Source organism: Pristis pectinata, chromosome 1 (assembly GCF_009764475.1).
Source record: "Pristis pectinata isolate sPriPec2 chromosome 1, sPriPec2.1.pri, whole genome shotgun sequence".
In the NCBI taxonomy this organism is placed as follows: Eukaryota; Metazoa; Chordata; class Chondrichthyes; order Rhinopristiformes; family Pristidae; genus Pristis; species Pristis pectinata.
In genome coordinates, this window is record NC_067405.1 from 43,349,248 (window position 1) to 43,359,183 (window position 9,936).

Sequence of the window (9,936 nt, forward strand, 5' to 3'; positions counted from 1 at the left end):
GCTGCAGTAACCAGGACATCTAATACTAAGGGAAAGCAAATTCAGACTTTATAGCAAGGATTTTAAACTTTGAAGTGACTTATTTAATAGATTTATATTGTTGCTGTATGAACAGCTGTACTTCGCGTTTATTGCAATGTAGGCTCAACCAACGTAGAGCACGCACGTCTGCTTTACTTCATATATATCAGCAATGTTAACAACAATAATACGGGTTTCCTTTCTCTATTACGCTTTGAGAAGGATTTTCTCAATTAGTAAATGTGCGACATTATTGGTTTTATTTGTATTTGTTTTAGAACCACTGTTTCCATGCAAGGTCGTAAACAGAAAATAGAACAGACCAGAAGAAGGGCGCCCTAGATCGCCCAAACCTTGGATTTCTTGCTTCATCCAAGTGTCAAGAATATGTCTGGTGGAGTCTTGACAGGCTCGAACCTGTCACATCTTTCACCAGTTACACTTTTCGGAAGAATAATTGTAAGAATACATCCGGTGATAGGAGAGTATTTAAATTCGTGACAGTTGAAAAGGCAAAAGATGTAGCAGTCCTATTAAAAACGCTATAAAATTTCAATCGCGAAGGAAAATGGGCAGATCCGCGAGTGAAAAATAAAATCAAAGTGGTAGCGACAACACTTAGACTGACAACATAAGTGAAATGGTGAAACTGTAACCGTAAGTAAATTGTTAGTGGGAGGAGGAGAAAGGACAGTGGATTCCGAGACAGTGGATTTTGAGCTCGATTACCATGAAAAGCGAGTGGCACCTGATGAACGAACTATTGTCAAAAAGAGAGATCAATTACTCAGAGACTTCCAATTTTACACGATGTTTTGCGTGAACCATAAAGTAATATGTTGTTACAGACAAAAAATGCTTTCTCAAATGGACATCACAATAAACACTATGTCGGAAGATTATTAAGCAAATTCTATATAATTAAATGCGAAAAAAAACGGCAGGCTTAATCACTGGACAAAATGAGAATTGAAAGGAGGAAAAACGATATAACCCAAGGAAATAACCCAACATCCCATCATCCTCTCCAAATTACTCTAATGTTACATGAGATACTCGTTAATTTCTTTAAGTGTTTGTCGCGATATAGCTATTCCGATTGCTTTTAAAGTGAAATGATTCAATCCAAAATAACAATACTGAAGATTGACGTTGACATCAAGACAGTTCGTGACCCTATTGTGGGAACTAATTAGCAATTTCGTGACGGAAACTACGCATCTTTAAATGAACTGTGCCGTGACATGAGTGCTAGGTCTTTTGTTACACCTCTCACTACACAAATACTGAATGTATCTAGAGGCAAGAAACTGAAGCAAAACCAGCCCAATGAATCACGCATCAAAGGCTTTAAATATTGATTTTCTATGCAGGTTGAAACAAGTTAACAGATTTGCGTTTCACAAAGAACTTGAACAATAATGATGAACGGAATGGTCCCAAAGCGAACATCATGATTTTATCGGAAAATCGAATATTAGAAATTAAAATTTTGAAACTCTGGGAAGAGGGCAAAGAACATATATATCACGGAGAATGTAATGTTTAACTTTTTCAACCATGGATACTTGGAAATCAATGTGCTGTTTTCAGTTAAATATATTAGCTTTATGTTCGCTGGAATAATTGTATATTTTATCAGCACATCAACACGTACCTTAATGCATCTCATAAACCATTGACATCATCAGGGCCGCGTGCAATTGGAAACAGTATTTATATTGGTAAACGTATTAGGACAATATAGATTTTAATTATTAAGAACGTCTGATGAAAATATCATTCCGCTTACAATTCCGGTCGCCGAACTTAGGGTAAGTGTGCTACGTGTGTCGCCCATCTTTGTATTTTGCAAGCCTGATACAAAATTCTAATTATCAGTCAAATCGAGGTTATCTGCTTAATTCTATTTTAAATACCAACCAACGATAGCGGTGCACTCATATTATACACTGATAGTATAGAAACCATTGACATATTTGTCCAATATTCTGAGAGATCATTCTAATCGTTAGATTACATTGACGTGAATTACAATTTCCTGTTATGACGCACAGCGCTGTATCTCACAGCGATTAGTTCCTTGCTATGTGGAATTCTAAGTATTTGGTATCCAAGTTATAAGATAGGGGCAAAGCCAATCTACCATAATCACAGTGTATTTGCAAAACAAGACGTTTCATATACTTAAGATTAGTAAACTGCTAACCTGAAATGGAATTCAAGACATGCAACACTTGTGGTAAAGTGAGAGCGTTCGCCTAGACTCTTACTATCCCCAAAGTATGTTGTTACCTTTAACATTAAAGGGGTTTTTCTAAATTTGTTTATTCCTCGGTACGGAGTAGTTTATCTTAAATCTAATTCAATGAGTTTCAGGTCATCAGTATAACATTTGACATAGAACTTCCGTCATAAATTAAAGAAAATGTAAGGACTTGGAGATTATGCGACGATTACTGGAAAGTTATTAAATGTCCAGCACAGAATTGGACAACGTTGCAACACACGGGATGCGTTACTGAAGGCGCCACCACAAACCTCGTGTGCGACGTTCCTGACAAAATGGCGCCTAAATTCCTGACTACATATGTTGACTCCTAAACCAAGATTAAAATAGACTTTGAAAGGATACGTGAACTAACTAAAGTACTGTGGTCATCTAGGAGCAAGCCCGTTCTTACATTTCTTGAGAATTTTGGTTACCCGTAAAAGACAACACTGGGTTTGGAAAACAAAAGAAGAATAAAATCCTAAAATGCTGGAATACTCGGCAGGTCAGGCCACATCTGTGGGAGGTGAAACAAAGTTAACGTTTCGGGTCAAAGATCCTTTTTTTAGAACTGGCGAAGTTAACTCAGTTTCTCTTCCAACAGATGTGACCTGACCTGCTGAGTATTTCCAGCATTTTTGTTTTTTTTTAAAAAAAAATTAGATTTCCAGTATCTGCAGTTTTTTTTAACTTTAAAAAAAAGTGGAAGATGGAAATCTGAAATAAAACAGGACCTGCTGATTCTGATGAAGGGTCAATGACCTGAAAGGTAGCTGTGTTTCTCTCTCCACGGATACCTCCTGACTTGCCGAATATCCCATTTCTGATTTTATTACAGTTTGTAGTAGTCTTATTCTCTCCTTATCATGCATTGTGGAATTACACCAAGATCCCTGCCTTGAAAGCAGCAGCTGCAGAATGCAGTACTCAATTCTTGAAACTACTAACCTCTCTCTCACTGAGCTGAGGCAAATGAGCTCCATGCATGACTACACAGATGATAAGTTTCATTTGATGAGAGACAGTCTCACATTTAAATTTTACTGAATTTGAAATTGTTAACCTATATCCCAAGCTTTATTGCAAGGTTTAATTATGATATCTGGCAGTGAGGAGATATTGAGAGCACTAGAAGTTTTAGTACACAATCAAGCTCCGATTAATGAAAATGTCTTTGACTGCAAGCTCTCCAATTAATCTGTGGCATATGTGGTGCTGCTGTGGCATTTCCAATCTGCATTTTTCTCCGAGTACAATCTCCCTAAATCCTCTCCCCTGCCCTCTGCCTCAAACAAGTGTGTTGGGCTCATGAACAGACACTCAAGAAATTCTGCAGATGCTAAAATCTGAAGCAATACACAAAAAGTGCTGGAGAACTCATCAAGTCAGGCAGCATCCATGGAGGGAAATAAACAGTCGACATTTGGGCCAATTTGTAGATAAGTTAATTCAGCTGCTTCCGTGCATCACTTTGTCCTCTTTTCTCTAAAGTACCTCTGGTTGAGCCTTACATCTTGCCCTACAACTCTAAAAATTTTGGGGTCAGTCTCAGGATTTGCTGAATCTATTTATCTTCCTCTCATGCCCTGTTTGAAGTAATTTCAACCACGGGAGTGATCTATTTCCTTTGACTCTTCTCAATCCATTAAAACTGGTAAGCCTCTAATGTTTCTACATATCATCTATGGTAGAAACATTATGAATTGACCTCTAGTCATCCCCTTCTCAGAAACCTACCCTTGACTTTTCTATCTTTCCCAGCATGGCTATAATTGCAATTTTCCCCTTCCTTCCAAAATCACTGAATATATTTTTGCTTCCTGTTACCTATTTTCCTAACACTTCAATATTCAAATCTGCTTGCCAAATGGACCGAACCAAAATAATGAATAACACACACTTGACTGTGATGGCAGTGTGCTATCATTTTTCTTCCTTCAACTCTGTTGAGTTTTTGACATAATTGACAACAACATCTTTCCCCATCACCTCTCCTCAGTTATACAACTCCGAGGGAAGGCCCATTTACAATTTCAGTTTACCCATCCAATTGTTACTGAACTTCTGTTCTTGCCTTATATTGTCACTATTGCTATCATCAATATACCTCCAATCTGTTTCCATCCCCCACATCTTCTCCTCAGGTTTACCTTTGGTTTCCTTCTTGCTCTCATCTGCATATATTTGCCTCATGATACTATCAGAGTCATGGGCACAGATTACACATGCAGACTATCACCTCTATCTCCTCCTTACTGGTCTGGAAATTTCCATCATCTCTTTGCTGTCAGACTGCTGCATCATCTAGTCTTGAATGAACTACCTGTTTCCTTCAACTACATTTTTGGTAAGACCAAAGGCATTGTTTTTACCTGTTTATCTTAAAAACTGCGTACACTTACATTTGATTTCATCTCCCTTCTCAGCAAATGTTTCAGGTTGAATCAGAAACATTCAAACTGATGTGAGTTTTCCAACCCAGTGACTGCATTTGTAGAGGGCACTTGAGGGAAACAGTCAAAACACCAACAGATAAAAGAAGGAGGTCCAATGGCTGAGAATTGGGTCGGTGGAGAAAGCAAGAATGAGGGGGGAATAGATCACACGTGACCTGAATGCAGAACACAAAAAAAAAAGTCACAAAAGATATCACTGCCATGGAGAAAGCAGATTGGAGGATAACAATATATTGATAAAATTAGACACAGTATTGAGATTCAGCCTAGCGCACCAAGGAAGTAGGTGCGAGAACCAAATGAAACAGTAGGGGTCACCAAGTATCAAGTGAATCGCTGAGCTAATGAACGTTGGTTACTGAGGGTCAGAATGAATCTGCATCAGCCACCAAGGGTCACAGTGTGTCACCAAGTGTATCAGCATGAACCACAAATGGAGTCAGATTACGTCACAGAGGGAACCACTATGGTTTACTGAGCAAGTAGTCCTGGGTGACAGTCTATTAACAACAGTGTAAAGGTATGTTACTGAGGGGGACAATGTGACTCATTAAGGAGTCCATGTGAAAATGAAGTAGTGGGTTATTGGGTGCTCAAAGTCTGTCACAAAGGGTTAGAGTTTGTCACCATTCCAAACCCATTACCTCATATTTCTCTGGTTTGAATTCCATTTGCTACTTTCCACACAGCCAATTTTTGTCGCACCTGCAAACTTTATAATCATAGCAACCACACAAGGAGGATTAATTGACGTATATCACAAAAAGGGGTCCAGCGTGGGAATGAACAGAAGCCCTCTGCAAACAGTCTTTCAGACACAAGAACTACCAATCCTGGGTCAAACATGGATCCATCTTGCCACTTTCCCTTGGATCCAGTGGACTTTTACAATTATAATCAGTATGCCACATGGGACTGTATCTAGTGTTAAAATTAATGCAAATTATGTCAAAGATGCTACTTTCATCAATGTTTCATGCTACCTTCCCAAAGAATTTACTCAACATAATCAGTTCCCTCAAAAATCCTTGCAAAGCCACATACTTGGCTCTCTTGGAAAAGAGTGTGGCATTGGGCTTCCTTATGAGACAGTCGATGACAAATTCTGAGGTGTTGCAGATGTTTAAATTTAAAATATAGAGTCATATTCGTACAGCCTGGAAACAGGCTCTTTGGCACCACTATGTCTAGGCTGGCTATCAAGTACCTAACTATACAAATCCCATTTCCTAACATTCAGCTCGTAGCCTTTTGTTGTTTCAAGTGCTCTTCTAAATACTTGTTAAATGTTGTGAGAATACCTACCTCCACCAACCCACAGGCACGAGTTCCACATTTCAACCACACTCTGGATGAACTTTTTTTTCCCTCAACTCCCCTCTAAATCTTTTACCCTTCATCTTAAACCTCTGGTCTCTGGTTAAAAACACCTCTGCCATGGGGGTAAAAAAAACAAGCTGCTAGAGGAATTCAGCAGATCAGGCAGCACCTGTGGAGGCAAAGGGATAGTTAACATTTCAGGTCGAGACCCTGCATCAGGATGAGAATGTAAAGAATTTAAGGGGGAGGGTTGGGGCAGGAACTGGCAAGCTAAAGGTGGATCCAGGTGAGGAGGTGTTGATGGGCAGATGGAGCCAGGTGAGGGAGGGAAGGGCGGAGATGGCAACAGAGGCTGGGAGGTGGTTATTTGAGACAACAAAGGGCTGCACATTATGGAATAACAAGAAAGGAAGGTGATGAGTGGAGCGAGATTCGGGAGAGATGATGGGCAGATAGGAACAGTAGGAGGAGGCGTCTTGGGGAGAGGAGGGGCGAGAGCAGAAATGTGGGAAATGGAGGAAATGGAAAGGATGGAGAAATGAAGGTTCCATCAAGGGAAAGCCACATTTCCTGAAAAAGGAGGGCATTTCAGATGTTCTGGAGTGAAAAGCCTCATCCTGAGAACAGATGCAGTGGAGATGTAGCTAGGGCACATGCGTGCCCATGGCTATAGCTTTGCTATGTAGAAAGTGAGAGGAATCAGAAGTTGTTCACGGTAAGAACAAGTTTTGTTAGGTGGAGGACAGTGTTAGTAGAGGGAAACTGGTTTAATCTATGTTCTAGAAAGAAATTGAGAGCCCTAAGACCTTTTGATGGGGAATGGAAATGTGTAGGGACTGGACATCCATGGTGAAGATGAGGTGGTGGGGGCCAAGGAATTGTTGTTAAAGTCGTAGAGAGCATGTGAGGTGTCCCAGATGTAGGTGGGAAGGGACTGGACAAGGGGGGACAAGATAGAATTGAAGTATGAGGAGCTAAGTTCAACTGGGCAAAAGCAGGCAGAAACAATGTGTCTACCAGCGCAGTCCTGTTTGTGGATTTTGGGTAGGAGATAGAAAGAGGTAGTACAGAGTTGGGGCTCTATCAGGTTGGAGGCTGTGGAGGGGGCAATCTCCTGAAGTGATGAGATCTGTGGTGGCAGGGGAGACAGTCGCTTGATGTTTGTTGGTGGGTTCATGGTCCAGGGGTAGGCAGGAGGAGGTCAGTCTGCCAGACCACAACAGCACCTCCCTTGTCTGTGGGTTCTATGACAAGGTTGGAAGTGTTGTGGAGCAAGTGGGGAGCTGCACTTTTGGGGGGGTGAGGTTGGACTGGGTGAGGGGAATGGAAAAGAGTTGGAAATTAAAAAGTCAAGAGAGGGTAAAAGGCCAGAAGGGGTGTCCAAGAGGAAGACAAGTGTTGGAGATAGGAGAAAGGGACATCATTTGGCGGGAGGGGGCAGGGAGGGGAAGCACTGCTTGACAAAGAAATAGGCATGAAGGTGGAGGTGACGGAAGAAGAGCTCAACATCACGACAGGCTCAGAACTCATTGAGGTGCGGGCGCAGGGATACGAAGGTGAGCCTCTGCTAGGGACTCAGCATTAGAGAGGAGGAGGTCAGAGGGAACAGTGAAGACATAGCAGCAGTTGGAGCTGGGGCCAGGGATGGAATCAGAATAGGGTAATGGGAAGGAGAGCTGGGGGGGGGGGGGTAACGTGGTGAGGGAAAGGGATCTCAGAGAAGAGAGGAGAGGGAAAAGTGGGAGATGGGTTGAGGGTGGTGCTCGGGATAGGGGTGGGATATGAGATTGAGGGGATGGGGAGGTGTGACAAGGAGAGAGTGCGGAGACCTCCCCCTCCCCACCCCATGTGCTGTCGGGGGGCCTGGAGGTGGAAAGAGAGCAGGGAGGCATTTCTGTTGTGGGGGAATCTCATGATCTATCTTATCCATGCCCCTCAGAATTTTATATACCCCAATATGATCACTCCTCAGCTTTCCACTGCAAAATAAAGAACAAATCCAGCCTACCGAGTCTCTCCTAGTAGCTGACACGCTCATGTGGCAACCAGAACTTCAAACTGTACTCCAGCTGTAGCCTAACTAACATTTTATATAGTTATACCATAACCTCCCTGTTCATATATTCTATTTCCCACTAATGAAGGCAACTATCCCTCATCTTAATCACTATCTACCTGTGTTGCTGCCTTCAGGGATCCTTGGATACATACACCGTCCTTCTGTCCCTCAGTGCTTCTGAGGGTCCTACCACTCATTGTGTATTTACTACCTCATTAGACCTCCCAAAACGCATCACCTCATATTTTTCAGGAATAAATTCCATCTGCCTTACTCTGCCCATCTTACCAACTCATCAAAATTGTTCTGTGGCTGAACACTACTCTCCTCACTATCAACACTCCCAATTTCCACTTCATCTGAAAACTTACTAATCATTTACATCCAGCTCATTAATATATGTAAGAAATTGAAAAGATCCTATGGTACACAGTCTTCCAATCACATATACAACCCTCAAGCATTCTGCCTCCTAAAAGTCAATTTCAGATCTAATTTGCCAAATTTCCCTGGATTCCATGAGCTCTTAGCTCTTACACCAGTTTCCCACGTGGGATCTTGTCAAAGGCATTAATGAAGTTCATGAAGACTACGTCAATTACACAACCCTCATTGACACAGTTAGTCGTCTCCTTAAAAAATTAATTGAATTAATCAGGCTGCATCTCCCCTTAATAAAACCACACCGAACCATCCCTGCCTCTCCAAGTGTGGATTAATCCTGGCCCTGTAGCGGTTGCTACCGCGGAATAAAACAAGACTCTACTCGGAGGATTGCCAAACAGAACTGGTTTATTTTCCCGCCTTGTGCGGGCCCTTTAAGGGAGAAAAACTCCCGCCCAAAAAAACTGGCAATGACGTAAGTCCTACGTCATCAGGACTTTCCCGCGCGCGGGTTCTCCCCGTCGCTCGGAAAGACGAGGCCCGCCGCCATCTTGGGCCTCGTCGCTCCGACGCCGCGCGACCCGACTGCCGAGCCGGTTCGCTCGACTAGACGGTGAGTCGCCACAGCCCCAAAATTTTTAAAAATAACGTCCTCACCACTGATGTTAGATGTTGTGGCCTTTGATTACCTGGCTCATCCCTGTTGCCCTTCTTGAATACAGGTGCCACTTTCGCTGTCCTTCAGTCATCTGGCATCTCTTCTGTGGGCAGAGAAGATTTGAACATTTTTGTAGGAGTCCAGGCAGTCTCCTCCCTTGCCTTCCACAGAAGGTTGGGATAAATCTCATTAGGCCCAGGGGATTTATGCACCTTTAAGACCATTATCTAATAACTCATCTTTAACAGTAATTTATTCAAGAATTCCACTGTTCCCCTCCCTGGATTCTCTAATATCAATGACCTTCTCAACAGTGATTACAGATGGGAAGTGTTCACCTCAGATTCCAGCTACATTACATCCTCTGGCCCCATGCACAGGTCGACTCTTTGGTCCCTAGTGGGCCCTACCTCCCCTTTTCCTGGTCACCCCCTTGACCTCAATATACTTACAAAATGCTTTGGGATTTTCACTACTCTTGAGCACCAGTGCCATTTTGTTCCCCTCTGCCCTCTCCTAATTACCTTTTTAAGTATCCTGTACACCTTCTACACTGTTGTAGGGCCTTGTCTGTTTTCACTTATCTAACCCCACCATAAGTTACCTCCTTTATGTTTTATACCACTTTTAATATCCTTTGAATGCCTCCCACAGATCATCTGTAGATACTCGTTGTTGCTCCCAGTCCACTTTTGCCAGGTCCTGCCCTATCATATTGAAATCAGCCTTGCCCTAATTCAGGACCTTACTTTCAGCCTGGGGAGGA